The following is a 12,042-nucleotide window of genomic DNA, read 5'->3' as shown; positions in this document are numbered from 1 at the left end:
CTGCTTCAAATCGGGAAAGGAGTATGTCAAGGCTGTATATTGTCACCCTGCTCATTTAACTTATATGCAAAGTACATCACGAGAAATGCTGGACTGGATGAAGCACAAGCTAGAATCAAGATTGCCGGAAGAAATATCAGTTACCTCAGATATGCAGATGACACCACCCTTATGGCAGAAAGTGAAGAAGAACTAAAGAGCCTCTTAATGAAAGTGAAAGAGAAGAGTGAAAAAGTTGGCTTAAAGCTCAACATTCAGAAAACAAAGATCATGGCATCCAGTCCCATCACTTCATGGCAAATAGATGAGGAAACAATGGAAACAGTGACAGACTTTTACTTTCTTGGACTCCAAAATCACTGCAGATGGTAACTGCAGCCATGAAAGTAAAAGACGCTTTTTGCTCCTTGGAAGAAAAGTTATGACCAACCTAGACTGCATATTAAAAAGCAGAGACATTACTTTGCCAACAAAGGTCCGTCTAGTCAAGGGTATGGTTTTTCCAGTGGTCGTGTATGGATGTGACAGTTGGACTATAAAGAAACCTGAGTGACAAAGAATTGATGCTTTTGAACTGTGGTGTTGGAGAAGACTTTTGAGAGTTCCTTGGACAGCAAGGAGATCCAACCAGTCCATCCTAAAGGAAATTAGTCCTGAATATTCATTGGAAGGACTGATGATGAAGCTGAAAATCCAATACTTTGGCCACCTGATGCGAAGTACTAATCATTTGAAAAGACCCTGATTTGGGAATGATCGAAGGTTGGAGGAGAAGGATGAGATGGTTGGATGGCCTCACCGACTCAATGGACATGAGTTTGAGTAAGCTCCAGGAGTTGGTGGACAGGGAACCCTGGCGTGCTGCAGTCCATGAGATTGCAAAGAGTCAGTCACGACTGAGTGACTGAACTCAAGTGAACTGAAGGCTACAGGATTATTACAAACTTTTTCAAGTGTCCTGATAATAGGAAAATTTGACTTTTTTAATATCATAAAACTAGGCATATCACAAGAAATTATTATTACAGGAATAACTTGTCTCTTGTATTTTACAAAATTGATTGAAACCTGATGAGTGAATTTGAGTGAAAAAAAAACAGCAACATAAATTCAACTCTTAAACTAGTAGATGGAGCTTCGCTGATGGCTCAGTGGTAAAGAATCTGCCTGCAATGCAGGAGATGTGAATTTGATTCATGGGTCTGGAAAATCTTCTGGAGAAGGAAATGGCAACCCATTCCAGTATTCTTGACTGGGATATCCCATGGACAGAGGAGCCTGCTGGGGTAGAATCCACGAGGTCGAAAAAGAGTTGGACCCTACTGAGCAACTGAACAGCAACAAAGCTTTGGTAGAAATGATAAAAGAGGGGATACACTTTACATTTAAATATGTCTAGGAATCAGCTTTCCTGAAAAGGGGAAGAGTCTCTAGTTGAGCTTGGGAAATAAACAATACAGGCACTGGGAGACACTGTGAGTTTGCTTTCAGACCACCTTAATAAAGTAAATATCACAATAAAATGAGTCACACAAGTTTTGGGGTTTCCTAGTACATATAAAAGTTATATTCACACTTCTATAGCCTATTAAATGTGAAATAACATTATGTTTAAAAAATGTACACAGTTTATTGATAAGATAAAATAAAATGCTAATTATGATGCATCATCTGAGCCTTCAGAGGGTTGTAATTCTTTTGCAATAGTAACTTCAAAGGTCACTGATCATAGAGCATCATAATACATATACAGTTGACAGGGTTTTGAACTGCGTGGGTCGACTTATATGAAGACTTTTTCTAAAAGGTATGCACTGACCCATGGTTGACTTAATCTGCAGGCATAGAACCTCAGATATGCAGGGTTGACTGTAAAGTTAAACACAGATTTTTTGACTGCATGGGGGACAGCAATTTTAAGCTCCTTGTTACTCAAGAGTCAACTGTAATAATAATGAGACATTCTGAAATATTGTGAGAATTACCAAAATGTGATACAGAGACATGATGTGAGAAAATGTTAGAAATTGTTAGACAATGTTAGAAAAACATTGTCTAACAATTGTCTAAAAAAAAAAAAAAGTCTACATTGCCAGTAGACTTGCTTGACACGAGATTGGCACAAACCTTCAATTGGTGGAAAAAAAAAAAAAAAAGCACTATCATTAAAGCATAATAAAGCAAAGTGCAATAAAATGGAGTAAACTAAATAAGCCAAGTAGATAAGAATGGGCATTCCACTGTTCAAGTTTACCAATTCTTCATGTAACTTTAGTTCATTTCTTAAACCAGTGATAAAAAACAATTAAATGAAAAAAAATATTTTAATCATAAAAGGGGGAAAAGTTATTATGTGTTCAACATGTCCAAAGAAATTTCAAAGATAGAAACATTTACCAAGTGAACAATGGAAATAATTAATATAGGTAATAACACTTTGAGAGAAAATAACAATTCTATAATTTAACATAAATAGGGTTAATTGTAGTCTCAGTGGAGGAAGATAACACCTGATAGTGCATGGTGATTACTCAAAAAAGGGTGCAAGCAACTCATTTTTGGAAGGCATTGGGAAATTTTATGTAGGTACTCAATATTAGAATCAAACATGTTTAGTGGTAACATTATCTTTGGGGGCTTCCCTGGTGGTTCAGAAGGTAAAGAATCGATCTGCAATGTGGGAGATCTGAGTTCAATCCCTGGGTCAAGAAGATCCTGTGGAGAAAGGAATGGCTTCCCACTCCAGTAATCTTGCCTGGAGAATTCCAGGGACAGAGGAACCTGGTGGGCCACGGTCCATGGGATCACAAAGAGTCAGCACACACATATGTTTCCATTTATATGAAGACCAAAATAGGAAATATTAGTCTATTAGACATGAAAATAGTGGCTACTTTTGGGCAGCATAGACTGAGAGGGGAAAAAGAGGTTCTTTCAAAATTCTAAAAGTTTGCCAAAGTCTTACAAATGTATATTTGTAAATTTATCATGGTGAACTCTTAAGATAACTACATGTAAGATATGCTGTAATATAATTTTTTTTTTACTTTTGCCAGTATCAGTAAACTATCATATGCACTTCTACAGAGTAATTTGGAAAGTTTCCTAATTTAGGCATTTCTTTGATTAACCATGGAGTAGGTGCATGCATACTTAGTCGTGTTCCACTCTTTGCAGCCCCATGGACTGTAGCCCTCCAGGGTCCTCTGTCTTTAGCATTCTCAAGGCAAGAATACTGGAGTGGGTTGCCATTTCCTACTCCATATAAAGTAGGTAAAGATATTAATTCTAAAATACAAAAAAAAACAAACAAAACATTTTCCATGACAGATGAAAAGTCTGGTTCTGGGTAAATATCATAAAATGCAAGAATGCTTGCTTTCAAAGTTACTTTCACACTTTAACCATAGTTAAACTAAATTACATAAGGTAATTCTAAAGATATCAGTAAATATCAAATGAAAGTGTTAAAATTACATAAACCAAGATTACATTTACCTTTAACAGTTAATTTGCAATGCTCTATTATTTCGCTTAACAAACAATTTTATGTAGAAATAACCAGGGCTCTGTATTCACGTTATCTTTACCCAAGAGTATTTAAATAAAAATCATTGATTACTTGCAAATTACAGATTATGGATTCAAAGCTCAAAAGTAAAGCTCTAAGGATATAATTCAGTTAAAATTATCCATAATTGTGAATTCACCTCATCAGTGTCCCTAAGACAAGAAACTCTATCTCACATCATAGTGAGTTATTTTAATGATCATTGCCTGCACAGGAAAAGTCGAATAAAAAACCAACAATATCCTAACCCCCTTGCAATTAAAACAAAACTTTTGTCAAATGCTTCTTTATACCTCACCCTCACAATTTCTATAAAAATATGAACACAAAAGCTAGGGTCAGATAAATCAATGAAATAATTCAATATTTTCAGACAAGTTACATATTTCTACCAAATGGTGGGGTTGTCATCTATAATGTCATTGCAAAGGATTTGATCGGGTCCAAAATACTTCAAACTTCACTCCATTTTATCCCTGTTGCCCTAAATTTACCAAACCATTTGGATTGAAATTTTCTGCCAAAACCTTCATGAGGCATACAGCTCCATCTACAAGTTCCTAATCAGTTCCTTGTCTTCTCTTCAGATACAATATCAACTTTCACCATCTTCTTTTAGCATGTTATGCAACACTCTCAGCAAAAGAAAGGCTGGAACTATGGTGCCAGATTCTCAGTTGATATTGACCATAAAATGCCTTTCATCTATGACCTCTAAGATTCTTCTCTAATAAAAGGGGAATTACATTCTCAGAGGCATTTAAGCTGAGTGCCTGTAAGAATATAATTTAAAAACACATATAAGGTCATATAGATCAATGGAACAAAATAGAAAGCCCAGAGATAAATCCACGCACATATGGACACCTTATCTTTGACAAAGGAGGCAAGAATATACAATGGATTAAAGACAATCTCTTTAACAAGTGGTGCTGGGAAAACTGGTCAACCACTTGTAAAAGTATGAAACTAGAACACTTTCTAACACCATACACAAAAATAAACTCAAAATGGATTAAATATCTCAACGTAAGACCAGAAACTATAAAACTCCTAGAGGAAAACATAGGCAAAACACTCTCTGACATAAATCACAGCAGGATCCTCTATGACCCACCTCCCAGAATATTGGAAATAAAAGCAAAAATAAACAAATGGGACCTAATTAAAATTAAAAAGCTTCTGCACAACAAAGGAAACTATAAACAAGGTGAAAAGACAGCCTTCAGAATGGGAGAAAATAATAGCAAATGAAGCAATTGACAAATAACTAATCTCAAAAATATACAAGCAACTCCTGCAGCTCAATTCCAGAAAAATAAACCACCCAATCAAAAAATGGGCCAAAGAACTAAATAGACATTTCTCCAAAGAAGACATACAGATGGCTAACAAACACATGAAAAGATGCTCAACATCACTCATTATCAGAGAAATGCAAATCAAAACCACTATGAGGTACCATTTCACGCCAGTCAGAATGGCTGCGATCCAAAAGTCTACAAGCAATAAATGCTGGAGAGGGTGTGGAGAAAAGGGAACCCTCTTACAATGTTGGTGGGAATGCAAACTAGTACAGCCACTATGGAGAACAATGTGGAGATTCCTTAAAAAACTGGAAATAGAACTGCCTTATGATCCAGCAATCCCACTGCAGGGCATACACACCAAAGAAACCAGAACTGAAAGAGACACGTGTACCCCAATGTTCATCGCAGCACTGTTTATAATAGCCAGGACATGGAAGCAACCTAGATGTCCATCAGCAGATGAATGGATAAGAAAGCTGTGGTACATATACACAATGGAGTATTACTCAGCCATTAAAAAGAATACATTTGAATCAGTTCTAATGAGGTGGATGAAACTTGAGCCTATTATACAGAGTGAAGTAAGCCAGAAAGAAAAACACCAATACAGTATACTAATGCATATATATGGAATTTAGAAAGATGGTAACAATAACCGTGTATATGAGACAGCAAAAGAGACACTGATGTATAGAACAGTCTTTTGGACTCTGTGGGGGAGGGAGAGGGTGGGAAGATTTGGGAGAATGGCATTGAAATATGTATAATATCATATATGAAATGGAAAAAAAAAAACCTCACTGTAATCATTGGTAATATTACAATATAATCAGTAAAATCTTTTAATAAATTGCAATTTGCATAAAAAATATATATATAAGGTCATTCTGACTTCCAGAATGGGAAAGACCACAGAAAATCTACTTCCCCATAAAAGTGATGAAAACACTGGAAAAAGTTGCCCCAAAAAGTCAGCTTCCTCAGAACTCTGGAAATTAAGCTGCAACAAGTTAAGGTATGTCTCTTTAAGAAAAAAAGTTGCATTTCAGTGAGCCTCATGACATTTTAATTTGTCCTATTCATATCGCTCTTTTCCCAACTCTGTGGTAGACTTAAAAATGAATAGCCTCAAAATTATACTGAAAATAAGAATTCACTGGTGGGGCTCAGTGGATGGAGCAGAATGGGTTTGGAGCTCCCAAGAGTCCCAAGCTCAGAGTAGTATCATTATTTGACCTGGCAATTTTTTCAAAACCTCTACTCATGGGAGTATAAAATGGAGATAATAGTAGTCATCCCCATTAGGTTTTTTTAAGGATTAAATGAGATAATGTATGAAAAGTTAGCTAACAGAAGCCAGCCACTCAATAAATGTTTATTTTTGTTGATGTTGTTATAACTAGTATTATTTCTTTTCTTTCCACAAAGCTGGAACCAGTGAATGCCTATAAATTCTCTCAGTTAATTTTTTAGCCAGTGAGTTGATTGATTATTGGCAGATATTAACAAACAGATATATAACTCATAGAAGTGATACAATAGGATCCTGAAAACAGCTTCATTAGAAGCCTAGATATCTTTGCCACAAAGGGAGTTAAACTCATTATTAATAATTGCCTACCATCTGTCAGATTGCTGTTGTTTAGTTGCTAAGTCGTGTCTGACTCTTTTGAGACCCCATGGATTGCAGCCTGCCCAGCTCCTCTGTCCATGGGATTTCCCAGGCAATAATACTGGAGTGGGTTGCCATTTCCTTCTCCAGGGGATCTTCCCAACCCAGGGATCGAACCCAGGTCTCCTGCATTGCAGGCAGATTCTTTACAGCTTAGCCAACAGGGTAGCCTGTCAAATAGATGCTTTCTTTTGAATAGTTGTGTACCTTGGCACAAGCTGCTAAAGTTCTGGCTAACTCAGTTTTTTCCTGTTATAACAAAAAAAGACTAATAGGAATTAAAGGGCTCTTTTTTCACACCCCCAATCATTAACAGATTATATCCATTCTACATTTAAAGTATTTTCAGAATTTAAATGCTTTACATTATCTGTACTGCTCTGGTCTATGCCACCATTGAACGTTAGTGTTAGTCGCTCAGTTGTGCCTGACTCTTTGTGACCCCGTGGACTGAAGCCCACCAGGCTCCTCTGTCCATGAGATTTTCCAGCCAAAGATACTGGAGTGGGTTGCCATTTCCTTCTCCAGAGGATCTTCCCAACCCAGGGATCAAACCCGGGTCTTCTGCACTGCAGGCAGATTCTTTACCGACTGAGCCACACCACCATTATCTTGTCTTTATTTTACTTACCTCATAGCTTTCTCTGTACAGTTATCCTTTTTCCAGCGGGTATTTGTCAAAAATAATCAGGAATAATGGTTTCACATTTCAGCTCTCTGAGGTGGTAATATTAATGGTTGGTACAAACAAGAAACTGACCAAAAATCATAAAAGGAATGTTGGGGAATGAGGAATGAGATGATCACTTGGGGCTTTGAAAAGCCCCGACCTGTGCCTGGGAATCTAGAAGAAGATGCACATGTGCAGTACAAGGTAGATTCCCAGGGGAACCTCAGAAGGCCCTACGGTCCTACAGCTGGCTGGCCCTGCAGATCTGTGAAAGCAAGGATTGAAGGCTAAGGCGGTGTTGTAAGGTGCCCTAGAAATACTGTAAGTGTGCCCCCACCAAACACAAGGAAGGTTGGAAAATACTGGGAAAGTTACTGGTGCAAGACATTCAAGGAAGTAAACACACACACATTTTTAGATTTGGAAACTTACATTACCATATGTAAAACAGATAGCCACTGGGAATATGCTGTATGACTCATGGAACTCAAACTGGTGCTTTGTAACAGTCTAGAGGAGTGGGATGGAGAGGAAGGTGGGAGGGAGGTTCAGGAAGGAGGGGACATATGTATACCTATGGCTGATTCATGTTGATGTCTGGCAGAAACCAACACAATTCTGTAAAGCAATTATCCTCAGTCAATAGATAAATACAATTTTTTAAAATTTTACAATAATATTCAATATATTTCTGGTGTACCAGGAACAACACCCTGCTTTTTGGGTTCTCCAAAGATTAGCTGCTATAGCAGGACTACATAAAACTGAAGGAAAGAAAATAACAAAGCACATGATGGAACATTGGTGCTTTAGGAAAGGTAGTATTTTTGAGATAGGAAGCCATGTTTTAAACACTTATCTCTTTCTTTTAAGTAAGATAGCTATAGAATGCCATGTATATTTGCTTGTCAGGGATTACAAAAGAAAAGTGAAACAAAGAAAGTCAACAATCCTGTCTGTCCAAGAGCATGATTTGTTAATATGCTAAGTAACACCTTCCACAGGGTCAATAAAAATTGTTTCCAGCCTCAATTAATTTCTAAGCAATCCCCAACAATCTATTTCATGCAATTTCTCATTTTATACTGTCAAACTTCCTTTTTATAAAAACAAACTCCCTTCCCCTCAAATTAACCATAGAAGAATTTATATTTCAATCCAGGCAGATGAATCAGCTTTAACTTCTACAGAAAAAGAAGGTATATACTATTTAAGGTATATACTATTTAAGCTTTCTGACCCAATCCTATCCTGACATCTGTCTATAATACAGTTCTTTTTTCCTTATAGGTACTTTTAGAGGAAAATGTGTCCCTTGTACTATCCTAAATCAATGCCTCTCACTGTGTTATGTAACATCCTTACCACACTGCATAGGATCTTTGAGCCATCAATTGCACCCTCTCCCCTGTACTTTTTTCTTTTTAAAGTGAAAGCAGTAGGCAGAATACAGTCTCTGAAGGTGAGAGCCTGCTCCTGTTTTTTCAACAATCATTTTTCAGTGTTGCTTCCTTTCATCCTATGCTGCTGCTGCTAAGTCGCTTCAGTCGGGTCCGACTCTGTGCGAACCCATAGATGGCAGCCCACCAGGCTCCCCTGTCCCTGGGATTCTCCAGGCAAGAACACTGGAGTGGGTTGCCATTTCCTTCTCCAATGCATGAAAGTGGAAAGTGAAAGTGAAGTCGCTCAGTCGTGTCTGACCCTCAGAGACCCCATGGACTGCAGCCTTCCAGGCTCCTCCGTCCATGGGATTTTCCAGGCAAGAGTACTGGAGTGGGGTGCCATTGCCTTCTCCATAAACAGGCTCAAATTGCTCACATCTTATGGAAAATGTTCTTTTAAATTCTGAGTCCTATTTTAGATATTGTCCTCGTCTGTCTTCATAGACATGATCTTGGGGGTGGGGGGTAAAAGCTATCCAGAATTTACTCTCATGCGTATAACTGTTAATTCCACAAGAAAATCTATTAAACAACAAGCTGACCTTTCGGAAGAGACCGTTTAATTCCCTAGGAGTTATTTACTTCCTCTCCAATTTCCTTCTTTGTCCTCTGGTATCTGAACCGACTTTGGCCATCCTTCATGGCTCCAAAATGGTTAACAAAGACTTGCTCATCCTTCAGGGCTAGGATCATTGTTCAGATTTGATCACTGACAGCCCTGTAGTATTTGCCATGGTTTCCTGGACCCTCCTCAAAATTCTGAGCCGTTTTTCCCCTTAACAATAGTTCCTCCTGCCTTTTCCATTTTTTTTTTTCCTATCCGTTGTGCTTCTAGGGTCCCCCCACCCCCTTGCCAGTTCTTAAAAATTGGCAGTTCTCTGGGTTTCATCCATGTCCTTCTTCTTTTATACTGTTTGCTTTCTTATGGAAATCTCATCTGTTTAAAAAATGCCAATCACTGAATATGTGTTTATGAGTGCAAAATCTATAAACGCTATCCAGACCTTTCTCTAGACCCTTTTCTTCAGCTTCTAAATTGTACCTTCTGGATGTCTCATGCGTGCCACAAAATGACTGACTGTTGACAATATTTGGAGAACTCATCTGAATTTCAGTTTGGCATTGGAATATTCCCTTGAATATTTTATAAGTTTTTCAAGGCTTAGTTTTCCATCTAAAACCATATACTCTTAACTTTTTCATTATATGCCAGAGGTACGACTAAAGCATCCAGAATTGACTCTTAGGTGTGTAATTGTTATTAAACTCTGAAATAAAAACTATTAAACCACAGGCTGACTTTCCAGAACAGATCATTTTATTCCCTGGGAGTAAGGACATAATCTGAGGCTGTAATTATTGATTTTAAATATTCCTGCTAGAAATGACTTGAGGTAGTATGCATAAATTAATTTGATGTGATAAACTGTAAGACACCAATGTTTAAACTCTTTCATCCTAATTGCAGAGAAATTTGAATTTAAATTCATTTCCTGCAGTTTGCTTACATCCTAATTAAATGATAGCCAGGGAGAACTCTGGAAATAGTGAATATATGCATAAAAATACATTGGGAATCCAATATGGATGTGGCCAGTCCATGGTAACCAACATAATCTGTGTACAGACACTTTCAAGCTCAACAGGGTATGTGTAAACAAACTAGCTAATTATATCCCCAAGGAATGGGGCTGCTAAGCCCTGGATCAGTAACCTTTCATCGAAAAATAAAGCAAAATATCTGTTTGAAGGTAAGCAGCTTGTTGATACATTTTCATATCAAGCAACAAAATAATTTTAACTCCATCAAGTCAAACATTTTTAAATATAAAAATTTCTTAAGTGGTAAGGAATATTTAAATGATTTCACCTTTAAGAATTCATTAAATAACATTTCACATGTTTCTCACTTAATGTCTTAAAGAGATGGTCAATTGCCGTCCCTTGCCTGAATAAGGATGTACTATATACTGCTAAGTGCTATAAGGATAATATACAGCTATTGTTATTAATGTCCATAGAAGTTTTTAATTCTCAAACAACTACAATAAATATTTTTGTATAAGCTGTAACTAAGGGGTAAATATATACATAAAGAGATTGTATTATTTTGCTGTATCCTATCTAAATTCTACTTTAGATTTTTGATAGCTGGATATGACAAATGTGACTGTGGCCAAAGGTTACTCATTATTTATATCTCTAAAGTTGGCCATGTCATACATAGTAAGAAAGATGCCCTAGGGGTAGATGCACCCTGACCATGTTTTTTGGAAAATTCACTTTAATGGTATATTTCAACCTGACTTTCAATTAGAGTTTCAAGCTCCTGGGGTTTGACCTTTCTAGTCTTCTCAATCAGCATTCTTCAAAATATATAATAATCATGGATTGCAACTATCTTCGTATTTCAAATATAAAATGCCAGATTAAATAGTAGTCAATGTGATCCAAAAATATATCTCATCTTGGACCTGAGGATATAAGTAGTCAATTCACAGAAAATTACATGCAATTGAACAGTAAACACATATCAACAAAAAACTCCTTGTACTTGCTAAAACTGAATTGTGAGTTTTTTTTCCAAATAGTTAATTAATGTATTTAACTTTAAATATCAAAACAAGGCAATCCTATAAGTATCAAAACAGAATTCCCTATGTTGTCCTATTGCCATTTTAATACAAGAAGGCTGATAGCAAAGTAAAAACAAAGAAAATGGTGTTAAAGTAGAATTTTTGAACATTTTATATAATGACCTCCATTTAAACATGGTGCCTATAAAATATGTCTAAAAATTTGAAATATTTTCTACTTCATTTTAATAATAAGTGATACAATTGTATTACATAACATATTTATATGTGTGTGTGTGTGTGTGTGTGTGTGTGTGCATGCTCAGTCATGTCCAACTCTTTGCAACCCCATGTACTGTAGCCAACCAGGCTCCTCTGTCTATGGAATTTTCCAGGCAAGAATACTGGAGCAGGTTGCCATTTCCTTCTCCAGGGGATCTTCCTGACCTAGGGATCAAACCCACATCTCTTGCATCTCCTGCACTGTCATACAGGATTTTTACCAGCTGAGCCACTGGGGAATTATTACTTATAACTAAATATTAATAGTACTTTCTATAGATATAGATATTCAAGTAAAAAAATAACATTGATTTGTTGTTGTTCAGTAGTGTCCAACTCTTTGCAATCCCATATACTGCAGCACACCAGGCCTCCTTGTCCCTCACTATCTCTCTGACCAAGTTTATATCCATTGAACTGATAATGAATCCAATCATCTCATCCTCTGTCACCCTCTTCTACTTCTGCCTTCAATCTTTCCCAGTATCAGGGTCTTTTCCAATGAGTTGGATGTTCATA

General features: G+C 36.9%; 1 protein-coding gene across 7 annotated transcripts in view; it reads right to left on the bottom strand.

Annotated features, from left to right (window-relative positions):
* Positions 1–12,042, bottom strand: part of GPC5 (glypican 5) — a 1,566,851-nt gene that overhangs the window by 819,519 nt on the left and 735,290 nt on the right. The gene's annotated exons all lie outside the window — the stretch shown is intronic.

This window comes from Bos javanicus, chromosome 12 (genome assembly GCF_032452875.1).
Source record: "Bos javanicus breed banteng chromosome 12, ARS-OSU_banteng_1.0, whole genome shotgun sequence".
NCBI classification, from domain to species: Eukaryota; Metazoa; Chordata; class Mammalia; order Artiodactyla; family Bovidae; genus Bos; species Bos javanicus.
The sequence above is the reverse complement of the archived record's forward strand: the minus strand, read 5'-3'. Positions and strand labels throughout refer to the sequence as shown.